This window comes from Pinus tabuliformis, chromosome 9, assembly GCF_031772625.1.
Source record: "Pinus tabuliformis cultivar Carrire ecotype Pingquan chromosome 9, CPIR1, whole genome shotgun sequence".
NCBI lineage: Eukaryota > Viridiplantae > Streptophyta > Pinopsida > Pinales > Pinaceae > Pinus > Pinus tabuliformis.
This window is the reverse complement of record NC_142307.1, coordinates 38,257,243-38,279,375: the sequence shown is the minus strand read 5'-3', so window position 1 is coordinate 38,279,375 and position 22,133 is coordinate 38,257,243.

Below are 22,133 nucleotides of genomic sequence, written 5' to 3'. Positions count from 1 at the left end.
AGTTTGTGGCTCTTCATCTTCTAATTCCTCCTCTGTTGTAGAGTCTGACTCTTCCTCCTTAAGCTCAAATTCTATCTTCTCAGTTTCCTTTGGTTGGACTTCATGTTTAATAACATCTTTTACCTCTTTGAACACCACATCTCGGCTGTACACAACCTTCCTTGTTACTGGATACCAAATATTATAACCCTTTAAACCATCCTTATACCCAATAAAGATGCACTTTTCAGATTTGTTATCCAACTTGGTTTGTTTCTCCTTTGGAACATGTACATATGCATCACATCCAAATACCCTCAGATGTGAAAGGGAGGGTTTCTTACTAGTACATACCTCTTGTGGAGTCTTATCCTCCAACGCTGATGAAGGTGATCTATTGACTAGGTAACATGTTATCTCCACCGCCTCTACCCAGAATTCCTGTCCTAACCCCGCATTAATAAGCATGCTTCTTGCCCTTTCCATCAATGTCTTGTTCATTCTTTCTGCAACTCCATTTTGCTCAGGTGTGTATGGAGTAGTCTTCTACTGTGATATACCACACTTCTTACAGAATTCTTCAAATTCCTTACTGCAAAACTCTCCACCATTATCTGTCCTCAACACCTTTATCTTCTTCTCTGTCTGGTTTTCCACCAGAGCCTTAAATTCTTTAAACCTTTCAAAGACTTCAGATTTCTTCTTAATGAAATGTATCCATGTATTCCTTGAGAAGTCATCTATAAATGATACATAGGACACATACTTACCCAATGATGGAACCTTCACAGGTCCAAACACATCACTGTGCACAAGTTCTAATATCTGTTTCGACCTCTTACAACCAGAGAGGAAACTCACTCGATTCTGCATCCCATATACACAATTTTCACAGAAATCAAAATCCAGAGAGCTATTACTCATACCTTCTACCATACCTTTACCATGAAGTATTCGAAGGCCCTTCTCTCCAATATGTCCAAACCTTTGATGCCACAACATGATCTTCTCTCCAGAGACCACTAGATTTTTTGCTCCACTTTCAGGAACCACAGAACTGTTGCATCCATCAATAACAATGCTACCTTGCAGCTTGTATAGAGTTCCAATTCAAACTCCCCGCATCAATACCAGTGCTTCCCAAACCATTTTGCAGGTATCCTTCTCGAACACTGTTTTTACACCTGCATCATCCAACTTGCTTACAAAAATCAGATTTTTGGCTAATGCAGGAATATGCAGAACACCCGGAAGTGTTCTAACCCTTCCACCTTGCAACTTCAACTTTACTTTTCTGTGACCAATGATTCTAGCTTTCCTATCATCCTCCAAGAAGACATCACCACCATCGTATTTCTCATACTCTAGAACCACTCTCTATGGGGAGTGAAGTGAAAGGATGCACCTGAGTTAATCAACCATGCCTCACGATCTACATGTGTACTTGAAGAAGCCAAGTACACATCCCCACCTTCATCTGAGGTGGTTTTAACCTCTGCAGAAGGAGCATCATCAGATCCCTTTCCTTTATCACGAGCTTTATATTTACAGTCCCTTTTGTAGTGAACTTCCTTTCCGCATTTCTAGCACACCACCTTTACAGGTTTTCGATTTAGATCTCCCACTCGATGACTTATTTTTGTTTTTGTTCTGGGACCATCCTCGTATAGACAAGGAATCAAAATTCTGGCTCTCCATATTTTTCCGTCTCATCTCCTCTGTTAGCAAGGATGAGACTATTTCGTCAAACTGAAAGGTAGTTGTATTGCTACTTATTGTGATAACCAGACTATCCCACGAATCTAGTAGAGAACACAACAAACTGATGCACTTATCTTCATCTGAAATTTTAATATCAACATATAATAACTGACTTACCACAATATTAAATGCATTTAGATGCTCTGTCACCGAGTCTCCATCTTTCATCCTCAGGTTATACAATGTTTTCTGTAGGAACAATTTATTTACCAGAGACTTAGATTAGTACAAAGTCCCTAACTTGTCCCACAAAGCCTTCACTGTAGCTTCCCCTGATACATTCAACAATACTGAATCTGAGACACACAATCGTATTGTGCTCTTTGCCTTTCGATCCAACTTCTTCCATTCTTAATCGGACACTCCCGTTGGTTTAGTACCCGGATCTACCGTGATACACTGATATTTATCCACCAATAGATCCTCCATATTGAGTTTCCACAACTCAAAACTATGACCATTAAATTTCTCGATCACTATCTTTCCACTACTTGCCATCTTCTTTCACCACCAGAATCGATCCTACAGATCTCCCACTGAACAGGGTCTACCACACGCCCAAGCAAAACCCCTCAGCAACATAGGCATCCCCTTGAAGCCAAAACAACTCTGATACCAAATGTAGGTTTAAACCCCATACAGAAATTACCTGCATACGAATTCTAAAACACATAAAATAAAAAATGCAAGAGCATAACACATAAAACACATATACACAGAGATTTTCCCTTGGATCCCAAAACCAGGACTACCAGCTTGATTTTTCATTATATTCCTTTCAATGTTACAATACATATTTATACATGCTGAAGCATCCAATACCATGGACCGAAAACCATCGCGTCCAAAACCATGGACCGAAAACCATTGCGTCCAAAACCATGGACCGAAAACCATTGCGTCCAAAACCATGTGTGAAAAATCATGCACAAAACCATAGGTAGGTCTGCCCAACCTAATATAGGTCTCCTCAAACCCCATAGAGTGGGGTTACTTGCACCCCTCAAACCCGGTGTGACCCCCCCCCCCCCCCCACACTACGCAATCGACACAATGAAGGGGGGGCTCTGCCCCCCTTCTAACCCCCCGGTTAACTACGTGGACTAGTCGTGGAAAGAATATAACACAACCCAACATTTTTCTGGAGATAGAAATCGAGGGTGCAATGGATTAGAGAAGGAGAAAGAAACATGAATTTTTTTCATAAATCAACCTTGGATCATAGGTCACATAATAGAATTTCAAAACTTAAAGATTCTCAAGGGAAAGAGCTCGTCTCTCACAAAGAAATGGAATATGTCTTAGTTCAACACTTCCTTAGCATAGCAGAGGAGCCTCTCATCGATAGATCTTGGTTCATTAACAATTTCACAAAGTATATTCCTAAGCTTGTAACCAGGGAAGACAACCACAATCTTAACAAGCCAGTGTCTGAAGAGGAGGTAAGTGAAGTTATCAATGAAATGAAAAATGGGAAAGCTCCTGGCCTGGATGGGTTCAATGTGGACTTCTTCAAAGCTTGCTGGAAAACAGTCAAACAAGATATCCTTGATGTTGTGGAAGACTCTAGAAGATCCAAAATAGTTTTGAAGGCTCTTAATTCCTCTTTCATAGCTTTGATTCCAAAGCAGGAAAAATCTATGACACCGGACAGATTTAGACCCATATATTTATGTAATGTGGTGTACAAAATTATTTCCAAAGTGATCGCTAACAGACTCAAGCCCCTTCTTCCAACTCTTTTCTCAGAGGAGCAAACTGGTTTTTTGGAAGGAAGACAGATTCTCAATAACATCATATAAGCTCACGAGGTGGTACACTCTCTGAAGAGCAATAAGCAAGCTGGTATGATCATACAGCTTGACCTAGCGAAATATTATGATAAGCTAAGCTGGTCTTACATCAGGGCAATGCTAAGAGCTTATGGCTTCGACCACAACTAGATACGATGGGTTATGGCCCTTGTATCCATGGCTAGTTTTTCCATCCTGCTTAATGGCTCTCCCTTAGAACCTTTATGCTTTCTAGGGGTCTCAGACAAGGGGATCCGCTCTCCCCCTTCCTATTTGTAATCATTATGGAAGGGATAGGTAGAGTGATCAAAATGGAAAATGATGAAGGAAGAATCCAAGGTCTGAAACTTACCCTGGATGGTGCTGCTTTTACTCATCAACAATTTGTGGCTGACACAATGCTGCAGGGTATTCCCACGGTCAAGGAAGCCAGAGATTTCAAACAAATCCTGAATGACTTTCTTATGGCCACTGGTATCGAGGTAAGCCTTGACAAATCAAAGGTTTTCTTTTTTAACACTGACATTGCTATTTAGAGGAACGTCACCAGAATTCTCGGGTTTCAAAGGGATCAGTTACCTTCCAAGTACCTTGGAATGCCTCTTACAGAAAAAACTCTAAGCAAGGGAGTGTGGGAGTCGGTAACTAATAAACTTCAGGACAAGGTCAGAAAATGGACATGCAGGTCTTTGAATTTGGCAGGGCATCTTGTGCTTACAAAGTCTCTCCTGCAGGCTATTCCAATTTTCATGTTTTCAGCTCTTCCTGCTCCTAAAGGAGTTATGCAACAGATTAGGAGTATTCAACGAGATTTTCTTTGGGGCAAAGGGGAAGATAAAAAGAAGTGGGATTTGGTAGCTTGGGACAAGCTCTGTAAACCTAAGGGCCATGGTGGTTTGGGGCTTCATGACCTTGAAACCCTCAACAGAGTTTCGGGAGCCAAACTTTGGTGGAGGTGGCTTAAGGAATCAACAACCCCTTGGGCCAAACTTTGGAAACAGAAATATGCAAATAATTGGCAGGAGAGGGATCATATATGAATGTTAGGGCTCATCAAGGGCTCCCACATTTGGAACCTTGCTTGGGAGAATAGAGTCGTTGTCCAGTAGCAGTTTCTGGGAGATCCGAGCTGGGAACCTAGCACAGTTTTGGGAGGATATCTGGAAGCATGAACCAAATTTGTTTAGGGAAGAACTAACCGCTCTCAAGAATGACACTGACAACAAAGGTCTACTAATGGTAAGTGACTTCTGGGATAAGGTAAGGAACAATGGTAAATGGAGAATATGGAAGGATCTGGGTTATAATGAAGAGAGTCCTTTGAAGGCCCAGACAGTTTCTCTTGCTCTTGACTTGGAACAGAGGAAGATTTTGGTGTCATCCTCATCTGACCAACTAATATGGGGAAGAAACAGCGAAGGAACCTTTAACCTCAAAGAAGCTAAATGAATGGCCCTAGGGTTTGATTATCAAAACCTTGATCAAGTATGGAAGGACCTTTGGCAGAACCCACATTGGATGAAAATCAAGTTGTTTATGTGGTTGGTAAAACAAAAGAAAATTCTAACTTGGGAGAATCTTCTAAAAATGGGATTTGTTGGCCCATCCAAATTCCATCTATGTTGCTTATAGGAGGAGACGATGGAACACTTACTTAACCTCTACCCATTCACCTCTACCTTGTGGGATTGGGTGGCCTTAGTCTTTAGGCAAACTGATAGGGACAGACTCAGCATCACCAACACTTTGAAGAATTGGAGGAAAGATTTATCAGGCAATGAAATCATCAACAAAGCTTGGACTCTTGTTCCAGACTTTATTATCTGGGATGTCTTGAAAGAACGCAATGACAGGATTTTCAACAACAAAACAGGCTTGACCCAGAACATCATTGCACAAATATTACGACAACTCAAAGACACAGTTGGAGCCCTTATGTGGAAACTTCCTGAGAAACCTCCTTTGCACCAGGATGCTCGCATACTGCTGCAGTTGGGTCTCCATTCGCTAGTTCCCAGGGCATAAACAAGGGTGTGAGCCAAACAACTGTTGGTAAAGATATCTGGCAGCCTCCTCCTCATGGTTTTTTGAAAATCAATATAGACGAAGCCTCTAAGGGCAACCGAGGGATGGCTAGATTTGGCGGGGTCACAAGATATGAGTAGGGGCACATAAAGGATATCTTTCATAGTCATTTGGGGACTGCCACTAACAACATGGCAGAGCTCATAGCCTTAGAGCAATGCCTGGAAATCCTGATCAAGTCAAATTTACACAACGCCATCATTGAAGTAGACTCTGAATTGGTCATTAATGTGGCCAAGAAGATATGTAATGTAACAACACCTGGAAAAGTATCGAAACATTGGAGGCTATCATAGGTCTTTCAGCGTATTCATTCCCACTTGTGAACCCTGAGAACTGTCAGCTTTGTTCATGTGCGAAGAAAAGCCAATATGTTAGCTGATCGTCTGGCGAATGAAGGAGTGCTTTGTAAGGAAAGTTATATTAGGTACACTTGGGATTTGACACCCTCGAGTAAATTACGTGATGACTGTCAATGACAGGTGGCCAAAGACATGGAGCACTTCCAGACAATGAGTAATGAGCAGGAGGAAGACTAGTGGAAGTAGGAGAGAGTGGATGTAGGAGTCAATCCTAACCATCAATCCCACAAAGAATGTTTAAGTCAGAGCTAACTACAAGGGAGGAGTACATGGTAAACAACGGGCTAGTTGAAGGGTCGCCGACCATAGGTTTTGATGGCCTTCATTATCGAATGACTATCTGGTTGGAAAATGATCGGAGGTTAAGTCTACAAGCAGACCCGAAGATTTATATATCAGTGGTTTATAATATTTATCGGCTCTGTAAAGCAGGTAAAGGTCACGCTAGTTTCTGATCCGATATCATTGAGGACCGTCATATCAAAAGGGGCTTGATCGTATGGATATTGGGTTTTAAAAATGATTGGAGGTTAAGTCTTAGAATGGACACGAATTTTTATAGACAAATGGCTTATAATCCTTATCGAATCCGTGAAGCGGGTAAGATACGTGCATGTTTCCGGGGTGATATCATTAAGGACCGTCGAATCATACGAGATATTGATCGAAAGGATATTGGGTTTCAAAATGGTAGGAGGTTAAGTCCAATAACGGACCTGAAGTTTTATACATTAATAGTTTATTTTCTTTGTTGGCTCTGTAAAGTCGGTAAGGGTTGCGTAAGTTTCCAATGTGATTTCTTTAAGGACCGTCGGATCACTGGGGTTCTTATTGAATGTCTATCAGGTTGTATAATGGTCGAAGGTTGATGTGTAAGCTTTATGTGTAAGGTTTTGGGTTTTGTTGACCCTGTTGACTGTTGATCATCAATGGGTCTGTCTTTTGTTAGTCTTTACAGTTGTGAAGACGTGTACCATATGTAATCTTTATTTCAGTTAATTAAAGGCTCCACTCTTACTCGACCAAAAATAATAATAATAGCACTTGATTCCATATTATTTCAGCTACAACGTTTCTATTAAATACATTTAAATTAGTTTTTCCTAACTTCTGTCTTTTCATTTTTACTTTTTCTAACCCTTATGTTTTGTGAGAAATATGATATATTAATTTAAACTTCATTTATTCATGATAATATTTTATTTTAAATAAGTTTTCACATGTTATATGCCTACCACCTCTATTTCCTAAAAGACATTATGTATTTAAAATATTCTTTATTCAATAATCTGGCCTATTTAATCGTTAATTAGAAAATCTATTTAATTTATGTTATTCTACAATGACTATTCAATTTTGATTATCATCAGGGATTACCCCTGTGGTGAAAGGGATACCAACCCTTATCACCTAGAGTAGTAGGATCTAGGATCCTCAGTGCTGTGGTCTCAGGGTGTTCTCAGTTAATAGGACGATTTGAGCACCAACATCTTTTGGCACTATTGTCGGAGAACAAATTTTTAAGGTTTCGTTTCTTCTGGTAAATTATTAATTGGTTAAATATGTGATCCATTGGTGGATAGGGTCACAACTGTATGTGCCTTATAGGGTTTAAGGTAAATATTTCTCATTTATTTGTTCACTTAGTGTCTCCTTAGTTTATTTTTTATTTTTGTTTCAATAACAGTTTCATGGATTTCTTTACGTTTCACTCCTTTGAATTTTTCTGATATTGCAGGTTCTCCACAGGATTTACCTGACATAGACATATGGGATGCTTTTCTACCCTATTTTCGAAATGAGGATACTGACAATCCGACACATCTCATAAACTTCCATGACATCATTCTAAATATGGGAGCACACCATGTAGATGTTCTAAGGAAGTTATTCATGATGTCCTTGGAAGGAGACGCCTGAAAGTGATACAAAAGTCTCCCTCTTGGTACAATTTCCTCTCTCACAGATTTTCATACAAGTTTTCATAACTATCTTAGATGTATGCATCCTATAGAATTACTTGAATTTGACTGTTGTGAACATAATAATGATAATAACATTGAAAATCAATGTGATGCCAACAATGAAGAAACCCAAATAGATTATGAATATGAAATATAAAGAAACATTAATGAATCTAACGCTGAAAACCTTGAAAAATCACCTTCTATCACATTTATTAATGAACATGATGTGTTTTCAAATCTTGAAGATCATGAACAAGTTACTTCTCTTTCTTTAACATAATATCATACAACACACTTATGTTTAAATAAGTATTCAAATTATTTAACTCCTAATGGTTCTTATCTATCTTTGATTTCATGTTTAGAAGAGGATAATAATGATAATAATAAAGGAGAGGCTAAATCTAAAATATTTGATTCTACACCTAACCAATGAAACATTTTGTTACATATTCTTGAGGTCCTCAACAACAACTCATAAACAAAGATACCATTCCACCTATTGATCCTATTTTTAAACCTTTTTGTGATGTAATAGGGAAGCTATTACGTGAATCTATCTTTGACTATTTTGACTCAACTTCACCTGATGTTCATGTTGACTTTTCCCAACCTCCTGTTTATGATCGATATGACGATGAATTGAATCGTAAAGTAGGCTTACAATTTGATCACGATCTTAATTCTTGTTTTGAACATACTTTTGATATTTTTAATACTTGTTAGAATGAGGGCTATGATAACTTAATTGAATCAACACCTTCACAACTTGTTGATGATAACTATGAGGGAAATGAATTTATAAATGAAAATGAAATTGAACGTATCAATTCTTTCCTTTCATCTCCTCTTAGTTATTATAGCTACAAACAATGTAATAGCCTACAAGGTAATCATGATTTGAATTCAGATTTTTCAGAACATAAGTATTATAATGATGAAAACATAGATTCTCATGTCTATAATAATGCCATTTTTACTCAAAATTTTGAAGTTCTTTCATCGCATAATGATGATAATGCTTTTCATTTACAATCTCTTTCACAAAATTCTGGCTATTTTGAAGAATATTCTTTATCTATTTTAAATCATGAATCTGAAGAATGTTGTGGACTAACTCTATCACAATTTCGGAAAGCAAAAAGACGCCCTCCTATGAAATAATTGTTAAAATTTTACTCTTGAAAATCTTGATCATTTAAAGTTTCAAATGGGATATCATGACTTTGTAGAGGAATGGATGAATGAAGTTTTTAAAATAACATCAATCTCATGCCGCTTTTACATCTACTCTCTTCTAGAAAGCATGCTAGTTGACGAAAATTACTCTTTGCTTCCTATATTAAAGTTTTGGTTAAGAATGGAGCCCAACATTGGGAAGTTAGCCATTGATAAAATTTATATTTGGTTACATTGGGTTTTTAATTCCTTTGATAAACACTGTTGTTGAAACACATTGTATATAAACCTTTTATGCTTCCTAAGTTTAGAATGAATAAAGATTAAGGTTTTCTACATCTTAAATAGTCTTTATGCGATCAAAGAATGGAATACACCTATATGTGTCCTTAGTATGAGCTATATTAATGAGATTTTTAACTACATACATAAAGTCTTGGATTGTAAATCATGTTTAAGGGGTAACAATTTTTAAAGGGATCATATCTTAGTTTATTAGTAATGTCACCTTCATATTTAATATTCCTCACCACATTCCTCTTCTATTCTACTTACATGTAAATACTAAAGGATCACATTAAATCATAAGGGTTAGACCTATAACCATAATATTGAGCTTTTGTATATATAATTGAAACTTTAGTGGAGCTAGTTAGTCACATGACAATCATGCATGAGACCTTCCCTTATCACCATAATACCCTAGGGATAGGACCCAATGTTTTCCTTAGTGTGGCATGTTGGTATATCCACCGAGGTTATATATGCTCGCTGACAACAGAATAAGGCTAGTGACATTAGATTAAAATCTATTGTGTAATCCTCCCAATCCTTCTGTTGAGGTAACCTCCAATGGGGCATGTTGACATCTTCACTAGGGCTATGAATGCTCGTTAACAGTGGAGAAAGGTCAGTGGTATTGGGCTAAGTCCAGTGCATAATCATCCCATCCCGTGAATGTTATATTTGCTAAATAAATTGAAAGAAGGGCCTCTAACACGAAGGAAAAACAAGAGTCCATAAAGTTCCTCATCTCAAGATAGTGGATGATTTCGTCGAGGCTATGGACGCTTGTTGGTAGTAGAGCGACATCCAATTTTGGAAATTCATGTTATGGATAAAAAAGGGAACCAAAATCCCTGACGACCTCCTTAGTTTCAATGAACTCAAAAATGGAAGTCACTCTTATGTATCTTAATTAGCTCCATGGTTTATGTAATTTCTTAATCATTTAATGTAAGTAGGTATCAATTGTTATGGCATTGGATGTTCTTATGATGTGATACATTTATCATTTTTGAAATCATGTGCTTTAAACAGTAACATAGCTACCTCGATATACTTAATATACAAACAAATGTATTTTATGTATGTAGATGATCATTGAACTTGTTAATTTATATGTACTGGGGCCTCACATTTATTCTTCTTCGGTTCTTGCTATTGATTTACTGAGGCTTTAAGATGCAAAATATTTTCCTTTGAGTACTTTTGTCTCTTCAATATCCTTTTTCAACTCCATGCCCAATACAAAGGCTTCTAGTCTAACTTCTTAATCCTTCGTAGTGGAGCATCATTCCTAGTTGGAGCCAAATGTTGTCACCAATTTGACCCCAATTATATCTTGGCCCATTCTATTAGTTTTGCCTTGTGCCTCCCTCACTATATGACTTCGTCTCATATTCTTGTGATAAAAAATTGCTCCCTTGAATTTTCATGTTAGCTCTGCATTAAATTTGTCATTGTAATAATCATTGTAACTCATAAGGAAATTACTATTATATTAAATAAAATAAAATAAAAATAAAATCTTAATTTTGAATTAATAATTATAATTATAAGTTACAATTATTTTATTATTATAATAAGTTAAAAATTAAATAAAGATAAATTTAAAAATTAAAAATTAAATTTAAATAATAAATAACCAAATAAAAAAAAAATATAGCCCCAAGGGTTAGCTCAGTTGTTCGAGTTCCCGTAGCTAAGTACCTCGCAAGTTGGGAAGTCACAAAGTCAAATCTCCTTGACGCCCTTAGGGTTAGGCCCTGCTTGTTTGGCTGACGGGTAGATCCCTTAGGGTTGATCTGTTTAGATTTTTCCCGTGGATGTAACGGCCACCCAATATCCATAAATCACTCTTAAAAAAAAACTAAATTAAAATAAAAAATTAAAATAAAACAATAATAAATTAAATAAAACATTATATATGAATTAATACGAAATAAATACGAAACTCTAACAATATATATGAATTAATACGAAACTCTAACAATACATGTTATTTAGGGTTTTATATGCACATAACTTTAAATATTATAAAACCAGTCCTCCTATTTTATTTTTTTATTGTTAATTTATTTTTCATTTCTTTATTTTACTGGTAATATGTGGTGATTAACAACACTTTGACATGATTAGATTGACTAATCTCCCACACAGTAAAATTGGTTTAGTTTTTCCTCCAATATTTACTATTTAGAAAAATTAAATCATGTAATTTAATTGTTTTGTTGCACGATGAATAATAATAGTACTTGATGTCATATTATTTCAACTACAACATTTCTTTTTTTGTAAGCTACGGAGTTACCATTTCTATTATATACATCGAGAATAGAGTATACATGCAAAGGCGACCTCAACCTGCCCCGAAGGGAAACCAGGTCTGTTGGTCCCTCAAAAATATTGTCTAGTTCGGTTTACTTATCTATCATCAAAACTTACATCTAACCTAAGTCTTACAGTCTTTTATCTGCTATATATTCCTTACTGTCTATAATCAGAAACTTTAACTAGCTATCTTAGACAAAAGAACACTGCAGTTTATATCAGCATGCAAAACCAAAAAGAATAACTGAGCATACTCTTCAGTCTGCCTTGGTCTCTTGCTTGGGCTCCTCCTCTCGCTTCGCCTTTATCAGGTCCTTCAGCATACCTATGATTTCTTCTAATTTGATGTCTTGGTTCTGGGTCATAAACTGCAGGCTGGTCATCTCTTTCTTCATGTCCGGCATCCCTTGGGCAATCTTTTTCATCTCAACAACAACTTGCTCCATGGCCTTGGCAAGCAGGTGCTTCATTACCCAGTACATATGAAGTACTTGCTTGTACAGCGTAAGTCTCCCTCGCGTGTGCCCAGGTTCTGGTAGCAGGGTGTCCCATTCTTCTATTTCGGGGTCTGAGGGTTCTTCCAGCACTCCTTTCTCCAGCGCATCGATGATTCTCCTAACGTCTGCGTTGGTTTCCTTACTATAGGCTGCCTCTGCTTCTTGAGCTGCCTGCCCGATTGAGCGTCATCCCCTCCTCTGATGTTCATAAACTGGAGTCTCCTTTCCAACACAGTTCTCCTGCCTCGTTCTCCTTCACCCTCTGTGTCTTCCTCTTTTGCTCGGCCTTCCCCTGCTGCTATTTCTACTGCTTTTCCCAACTTCAAAGGTTACTCTCACCCCGCCATCCGCCTTTCCTATCTCCATATCTTTATCTTCAGAGCTATTGGTCGTCGCCTTCAGCTGTTCCTGCTCTCTCCCAGGATTCTTCCCTGCACCCTCCACCTCCTGCTTTACCCTTCTTCCTCCCTCCATCCTAATACTTATGTTGCGCCTAAGTCTTTGGTTTACGTCTCTCTGCCAGACTGATTCTTCCCTCCCTTCCTTCTTTGCCTTGCATTTGTTTGTCATTCCGCCTGCGTTACTCCTTAAATGAATTTCGCCACCTAGCATTTGAGGCTGCAGATGATCGCTGCCGGGTCTTATTCCTGTTCTTGCCATAATTTGTTTCGCTTCATTCCTTGGTATGCGCACTACTCCACCGCCCTTCACCTCAGCTCGATTAATTATTGCCGTTCTGAATGACGTCTGCCAACCACCTTCCCATCCCGTCAGTGCCCTGCAATGTCTATAGTTCACCACCCCGATTGGGGCATTTCAACTACAACATTTCTATTAAATGCATTTAAACCAATTTTTCGTAACTTCCGTCTTTTCATTTTATTTTCATTTTTACTTTTTACTAACCCTTATGTTTTGTGAGAAATATGATATATTAATTTAAACCTCATTTAGTCGTAATGATATTTTATTTTTAATAAGTTTTCACATGTTATATTCCTACCACCTCTATTTCCTAAAAAACATTATTTATTGATTTTTTTTCAATAATCTTGCCTATTTATTTGTAATTAGAAAATGTATTTAATTTACATTATTATACAATGACTATTCAATTTTGATTATCATTAGGGATTACCCCCTGTGGTGAAAGGGAGGCCAACTCTTATCACCTAGAGCGGGAGGATCAAGGATCCTCAATGATGTGGTCTCAGGGTGTCCTAAGTTACTGAGACAATTTGAGCACCAAAAATCATTAGGAAGGAGAATTTTCATAATGAGGATCATCGAGATCCTCCACAAGAATATTCATGAGAAGATTCACCTTTATGGAAGAAGCAAGCGTCTCATTGATTGTATACATTCCACCTTGTGTGGGATCCATTGTTTCGAAGAATTAAGGTATGATGATGAAGATGTGCAACATATTGAATTGGTTGAAGTACTTTCATCTTCAAGCAAGGAAAGGAAGCTACTAGAAGGAAGTTTAGATGAAAAAAGGAGGATGAGGTATGTATATATCTGATAGATAAAGTCATGTCATTATATAGTTGCAGATAACATGGTTAAATGCTCTATATCTCATGAGCATGATCAAAGAAGAAGTATTTCTTCCATTAGAATGACGCATGAAGGCATGTAGACAAATGCCTTGAACTCTTCTACAAATTGATAGGATGAAATCAACATAATATGTCCTCATGGAGAATATGAGGTTGTTGGCAACTATGGTTCCTATGACGAAGGAACAATGTATAGAAGTTCTCAGAGAATAAATATGTGAAGAAAGGAAGAAGATTTCATGAAAGATGCAACTATAGTCATGTAAGATAAAGATAAGGAATCAACATATGGTAATGACTAGAAGAATTATCTATGAAATCTCCATGGAAGAAGAAGGTAAGAACACCCTGATATGAATATTGCAAAAGAAGAATCTTGATAATGAACATTTTGAAGATGGATTCATACGTGCAGGATGTTGACGTTGCAAGATGTTGATGTCATGACAAAAAACCATCATAAAAAGGTAACTTTGATTTAATGTTCTTTTTTATTTTCGAAATCATCTGATTGGGTTGAAATAGGGCTACTGAAAGAGAGTGGTAGATGTCACCTACAACTAATACTCATGAGATTGGAAGAAACATGACTTGGAAGAGGTAGTTGTATTAAGGAAAGCCAAATGTGAACTGTAAGATCTTTTTCCGATGAAGAGAAGGATGACATGACTATTGGTTCAACAATATGATTCGTTGAAGAGAAAGTGATGTAGAAGATGGTTGATTCCCTACCTAGAAGTTCTAGAAGAAGAAGGCTCCATGATGAAGAAGTTGAAGTTCATGAAATAACGCTAAATGGAGAATCCCTACAAGCAACTGATAATACTATGATCTCCACCCAAGAGCAGATAGTTGTTGTTTGTAACGAGTCCTTAGATAAGAGGGAGCTTGAGTATATTCATTTGATAGGAATGATTAGATCCTCCCTGGTTAAGAGGGTGTGAAAAATATGACGCTCTACAACATGTGTCATGCACTAGACCAAGACTAATAGCTGTAAGTCTTAGTGAAGGGCATGAGGGAGAGATGGACACATCATTCTTCTCTTCATGTGATGAAGAAATAATGGAATATTAGGTAAGCATCTAGTTTTCGATATTGTTTGAGGATGTGGTATGGCATCTAATAGGCAAGAGTAGTCAAAGAGGAAATTCCTTGAGGATGTGTTATTCCAAGACAGGAATGGTCCTAAAAGGACATACGTTGTGAACATCTGGATGGGGTATGTGCCTTGAGAGACAATGATGAAGGTGTATATGAATCTAGCATAGTGCTCTAATCTTGTGGAGAGATAGAGTTGTTAGTCATGGCCTTGCTATGTCACAAAGTTGGTTGATATGTTTGAGTTGCATTGATATAAGATGATATGATAGATTAGGAGATGGCTTACCAATATGACTCTTATGAGAATTATTTAGTATGAGAATGTATAAGTACCATGTATGGATTATGACTACCTCCCTAGTTAAGAGGGAGTGTTGAAATATGTAACTAGGTTCAATATTAATAATGTTTATTGTAATCATGGTTTTATGTATTTGATATTAAGGAGAAAATAAATTTATTATTGTGATTCTTGAGGCATGGGTTTCATGACCAAGATAAAATTATTTATAGGTCAATCACCCATTGAGTCGTCCTAGGATTGTCATAGAATTATGAAGTCAAGATATTCATTGTCACACATGTAAGACCCATTTGGGCATGTTGTATATTGTAAATTATTTTTTTGTAAAGTCAAAAGTGTCATAAAGACTGCCCAAGACATTGTCAAACAAGTTGGCCTACAAGAAGGATCAATTCAGCCTCATGGATATCAATTCGACCTTTATATAATCCTATATATAAGATACGTCAACTGTACTTGAAGATCACTCACTCACCACACGAGAAATTAGATAAAGGAAGAGAAAGAGACCTAAAATAACAAATAAGAGAAGGGCTAAAGGAATTAAATCTTTTAGTATTTTTTTTGGGATATCTTCTCCTCACACGTACGAAGATTAGAGAAACATTACTACAGTTAAACTAAGTTGCAGAAGAAACTTCTCGGAAGTTGCAGAAGAAACTGTTGGGAAGTCGAAGTTGCAGAAGAAACTGTTGGGAAGTCGAAGTTGCAGAAGAAACTGCTGGGGAAGTCGAAGTTGTTGGAAGTTGTTAGGTCAAAGTTTCTAGAAGTTGCTGGAAATTTCTGGGTCGAAGTTGCTAAAAGTTACTAGGTCGAAATTGCTAGAAGCTTCTAGGTCAAAGTAGCTGAAAAGTTCAACAAGAATGAGAAGTTTGACTTGGTCTCGGAGGGGTATTTTACAAGGGCCTTAGGTCTTGGAATTTGTCATTTGAAGATTCTAGAAGAAGAGAATAATTCTTGTGGGTTTTCCTCTCAAGAGGAGACATTTTGGCCCTGGCTATCAACATACATTTTGTATCCTCTTGTCTCTTTGATCTTCATAGTTTGCTAGTTGTTTGATGATAAGAACATAATAATAATCAAGTGAAAGAAGAATCTAATCAAGTTAAGTAAAAATACATCACAAGCAATTATCAAAGTATGAGAAATCACTTAATCTAGCTCCCACTATATTTCTCAACAGTGGAGATAGGAAAATTCCTCTGGGTATGTGTTTAGTCAATTTAGTGTTGTCTAAATTGCTAGTATTAATTGTCAACCTGGGGCTCGTAAGCTGATGAAGTGAAGGTGTACTATATGTACTTAAGTAACCTCTTAGAGTTTTCTTATCGTTGGGGGTGTTGTTGTGGTTAATTATGTTCCTAAGATGGAATGATGATTTATAAACAAGTGAGTGATGGTGTGTGTGTAGTGTGAATCCTAAATGAGTGAGAGTGTGTGATTAGTGATTTTTAACTATTTGCTTGAAAGGAAATGCTTGAAAGAAATAAATGACTTGAAAAATCTTGAAATAACTTTGAAAGCAAATAACCACTTCCAATGGCACTAGACACCATTCATGCAGCTGCAAATAAAAGAAAAGAAAGTCACTTTTAAAACCAAAGATAAAGATTATCTCTCTCTAACTCGCTGCTTCAAACACATGTACTGTGTAAAGCACGGAAAGAAAGTAGCTTAAGTTGAATTAGAAAAGTGATTAAAAATGAGCAAATCTGCTTTAAAGACTAGTGATAATGTTTTGCTCTTTCTAACTCTCTACTTCAGCCATATGTACTATGCAAAGTATGATTAGAAAGTAGTGAAAGAATAGTCTAAAAAACACTTAAAACCAAAAATCTACTTTAAAGACTAGTGATAACAGTTTGCTCTTTCTAACTCTCTACTTCAGCCATATGTACTATGCAAAGTATGATTAGAAAGTAGTGAAAGAATAGTCTAAAAAGCACTCAAAGCCAGCTGCAAGTTAGTGGTATTCTGATCTTAAAAGATAACAATTTATGATAGAAGATCATTCATGTGTTAGCAGCTCTTTGAGAAATAAGATTAAAAATCAGCTATAAAAACAAAGGCAGCAACTTGAATCTGTCAACTTCAAATACCATTAGTTTGTAAAGCAAACACACACACATAAAAACAAATCCCGGGCTAAAAGAAACCTGCAAAGAAGTAATACTGATCAGCTTGAAAGAAAAGAAATCAAATAAATGAAACTATACATGCTTAAAGGAATGCTGAATGAGAAAATAAGTAAATGCTGAACATAAAATACTTTACAGAGGCTAAGATGAACAGGGGCCCTCTATTCATTCAACCACAAGAAAACTCAGAGATCTGGAAGCTTCAAAACAGCACTATGTCTATTCCTCCATTTGCAAAAGTGTACAAAACAGAGTGCTAGAATAGCACTAAAAAAACAGAGTTCACAACGCTCTTAAAATTAACACAAGTTCAGAAATTACAACTGATAAAAAGTTCCTTGAGCGTACGCAGACGCAGCTATTTATAGGCATTTCTAAGATAGCCTAACACGTACAGCTACTAACTGAAAAACAACTAACTGTAATGCGTAATTATGGTTCCTGGACACATCATACGGCTGCGTGGATGAGCTGGTGCTTCTGTCATCATGGGCAATGAATCTCATGTTGGATCATGTCCCCTACCATCTGCAAAACGTGGACAAGTCACCATTTAAGCTGACGTGACCTAGCAGCTCACAATCACCGTTAAACAGCCTTTAGTTGACCGTAACTTGACCAGCTTTGACCAGGGGTAAAGATGACGTGGATGGCTGGAAAAATGGGACAGGAACCTCGAGCACGTTGATACCTAAGTGCCCATGTGGCTCATCTGGCAAACTGACACGTGGAACCTTGCGTTTAACAAAAAGGCTGCAGGATCATCAGATAGCTGCGGGATCATCAGATAGCTGCGGGATTCCTGCAAGTATGTCAAAATCTAAACAAACAGTCACCCATTAGCAAAACTTACTTGATCATGCCTAATGACACCTAATGTAATGATCTGGGTGGTTTTACAGTGAAAATGAGGCAAAAGTGAAGAAAAGCTGAGGAAAAACTGAGGGAAATGATAGACAAGTAGGTGTAAAGTAGAGACTCTACATACCCCCACTACGAGGGTATTGCATGTCCTCATGCAATGAAAACACAGCTCAATCCATCTGCTGGGATGCCTCTGCTAGGACATCCAACCTCCTCTTCTTCCTCTGTGTAGAGATATTGACTTTTGGTCTTTTGAACAAGCATCTGAATTTCAAATTGATTAATGCTCTGTTTAGCCTTCTACATTTCTTCTTCAGTTCACTGCTTTTCTTTTTGCAGACGGCTAGGTGCAGCATGGTGTTATTATGAAGCATTTTGTCAATGTTTGCTTGTTCCTTCAATTTCTCATTTTCCTGCCTAATGTGGCGATTTAGCACTTCAAGTTCAAAGATCTCTTGTTTGAGTACATCTATTTGCTGCTCATGAGGTAGGATATTACTTGGACCAGCAGTGGTCTGCTCTAATGTTTCAAAATAATTGTATGCTTCTTGCTGCGCTGGATCAACCATTGGTGATTTTCTTGGACTGTGTGCATGCTCAATTTCTGTTTCAAACTCCTGCTGAAATGGACTGTCCTCCCTTGGAGGGGTAGCTTCATCATGTTGTGGACTACCTTCAGAATCTAATTTTATAGCACCCTTCTCAGGAGTGCTTAGATCAATGAAAAGTGTCCTTGTGGTTTTGTCTTTATTCTGCAATCTGCTACTCCTTCTTACAGTGGCAACACTCTGTGTTTCTCTTCGTGCCTTTTTTCTTGGTTTTTGTACTTTTACTTTCTTGGAGAGGGCAATTTTCTCATGGAGTTTAGCTAACCTTTGTGCTAAGGGCTGGCTATCTCTTTCTTCATCACTAGAATGCTCTGGAGTCTGATAAGTTTCTTGAACTAGGGATTTTCCCTTGTCTTGCTTTTGTTTCTTTTTATCTTCTCTTCTCTTTTTGGCAGCTTCTTTGGCAAGTTCAGAGAGGGTTTCTGAGATAATCTCTTGAGCACTGTCCACAGTAGGTTCAGGCTCAATTTCATGTTCAGGATGATGTACTTCTATTTCTTCTACAGTCTGTCCTTGGACAGTTCCCTCTAAGATATCAGTTTCAGGGGTATCCTCTTTTCTTTTTTTCTACTTTTTCTAGGCACAGAGGTTTCTCCAGCTTCTTCAAAATGATTTCTCACAAGGAATCTTTCCCAGGTGTCTCGTTTGGCTTTTAATTATTCCTCCACTAACAACTTGACAAGACTATGATGACCAAGATATGCTTCAATGTTTCGTGGATTCTTTTGAGCCATGAAACACATTTTTCTAAGGTTTTGGAATAGAAAGTAGGGAAGATTGATATCATGTTCTCCTTGAAATTGCAGCATAATTTTACCATGATAAACGTATAAAACCCCAAATCTCCCTTCACATGTGAAAAACTTTTGCACTAACAACAGTAAAATTTTCCATTCTTCTTTAACATGAGAGACATGGATTCCTTTGGTGAAGATACTTGTGTCCATACCTGGGTTTTTAAAAATCTGCTTCCATTGTTGATCCTTGACTGCCCGGTTTTTGAACCACCGTTCTCCGGTTTGTGGGAGAGATGTAGCTTTTGCTATGCTTCCCTCACTGACTGCAAATGTTAAATCACCCACCTCCACTTGACTTTCTTTATCTTTGAATGACCTTGCAAAGGCTTTTGTTACTTCCTTGTGGTAGCCCTTAAACTTCTTGATGCACTGTAGCCAATTGGCTTTTTGCAATGCCTCCTCAACTTGAGGATATGCCTCCAAGAATTTCGAACCTTCTGGTTCAGCCCTTAAAAGTTTTCCCATTGACTCTTCAGCTCTGTTTAAAACACGACTTTGATGGTGGCTTTACACAGTAAATCCTCGGTTCTTGTTCAGAATTTTGTGGAACAGAGGATATATGGGTTTAGCAACAGCCTTAGACACAGAGAATTCACGGCTTGAACAGAGTTAAATGGTGGATAAACAATGTTAACACAGTGAAACGGTGGCTAGCAGTCGTAATACAACCGTAACATACGTTTACTGGCTATACGTATCCACTGTTTCTCAGAATGAGCAGAGAGGAAGAACAGAGTATGGTTTATGGAGGCAATCGTAGTGAGTGAAACGGAATGAGGGAGATGAGCGAATGGAACAGCGTGAAATGGAGTGTTATGAGCGTAGAGGGTTTCGAAATAATGAGTGAAACGGCTAGATTCTCAGATTTCGTTTGTAGGTTAACACATGGCTGTGGGATGAGGACTGAGAGAGTCGTAATACGATAGGTTACGTCACTAGGGTATAAAAACCTTAATGACAGAAACAGCCATATGTGATTTCGAAAATCGTGGGTATCATGAACTGATAGACGTGGAGGATTCGTGGATATGTGGTCGCGTGGTAGAGAAAATGGGTAATCATTACAATTAGTGGCCGAAAAGACATAACCCAGAAAATTCTGCGTAATGAAATAACTATAGGTTTAAGATTTTAAAACATACCTCAGATCCGCATTTGATTTGCCTTCTAATAATTTGCCACTAACCCTTTGTCAACTTTATTGCTATTACATGATTCCTTCCTACTTGCCATTGATGATTTTTGAACTGTAAATATTTCTCAGACAGACTGTGTTTCTTTGTGCAGGTGCAGAGGGCTGCAGAAAGGCTAAATGGCTGCAGAATTGCCAAATAGCTGCGGGAACTGCAATGGTGTCCTTCAGCTGCACAAAATAACTTTAGTTCCTGAAAAAACTTTATTAATGAAATGAAATGGAATGAATGAATGAATGAATGGGTGGAAAAACAGTGAGGTGAAGTGAGGATGGTGAGATGGAATGAGATGGTGAGATGGAATGAGATGGTGGCGAAATGAGATGAGAGAGAGAGATTTTTTTTTTGGAAAACATGAGGTGTCAGGTGACCCTGATTTTCACCTCAGGTTTTCTGCATGAGACTGCCAATCAGAGATTGGTTTTCAGGCTCATACATTTATTCTTTTTTTTTTTTTTTATTGAAATTGAAATTGAAACAGAGATTAGGCTGATGGAGGAGAAGAATTCTTCTCCACCAGCCTCATTTCAGAATCGCCTTGGAACAACTTAACAAACTCCTCTTTTGAGAGTGGCTTGTGGTAAATTTTCAACCGGTGGCCATTCACAATAAAGGGAGTTTGAAGTTCATCAATAGTCTTCACTCTAACTGCTCCATTATTAAAGACTTCATCAATCTCATATGGCCCAAGCCAATGAGTTTGAAATTTTCCTTTGAAGTCCTTAAATTTTGAATCAAACAAGAGTGCCCAATCACCCTTTTGAAACTTCTTTTCTTTGATATGTCGATCATGCCATTTGCTTCTTTGGTGCTGAACTAGATCGGTCCTTAGAATTGCATCTTGTCTCATTTCATCTAGTTCATTTAACTGGTCCATTCTGTGCTTCTGGGCTTCTGATAAGCTCATCCCCAATTGAACTGCTGTCTTGAAGGTCTTGATTTGGAACTCGATGGGGAACAGGACTTCCTTCCCATAAACAAGTTCATAGGGAGAATGTCCTGTGGTGTTCCTCCATGTAGTTCTATAGGCCCATAAGGCTTCAGGAAGCCTTTCCGCCCAATCTCTTCTATGAAGATGAACAGTCTTTGTGATGATGCTTTCAAGAACTTTATTTGTAGATTCTACTTGACCATTCGCTTGCGGATGGTATGGAGTAGATGTTCTATGCTTGATCTTATACTCCTCCATCAGCTTCTCTATCATTCTTGATGTAAATTGGCTCCCCTGATCTATTACAATTTCTCTTGGGACACCAAAACGAGTGAAAATATCCTTAAAAAGAAATTGAACAACTGAATTTTCAGTAGCAGAAGGCAATACTGTAGC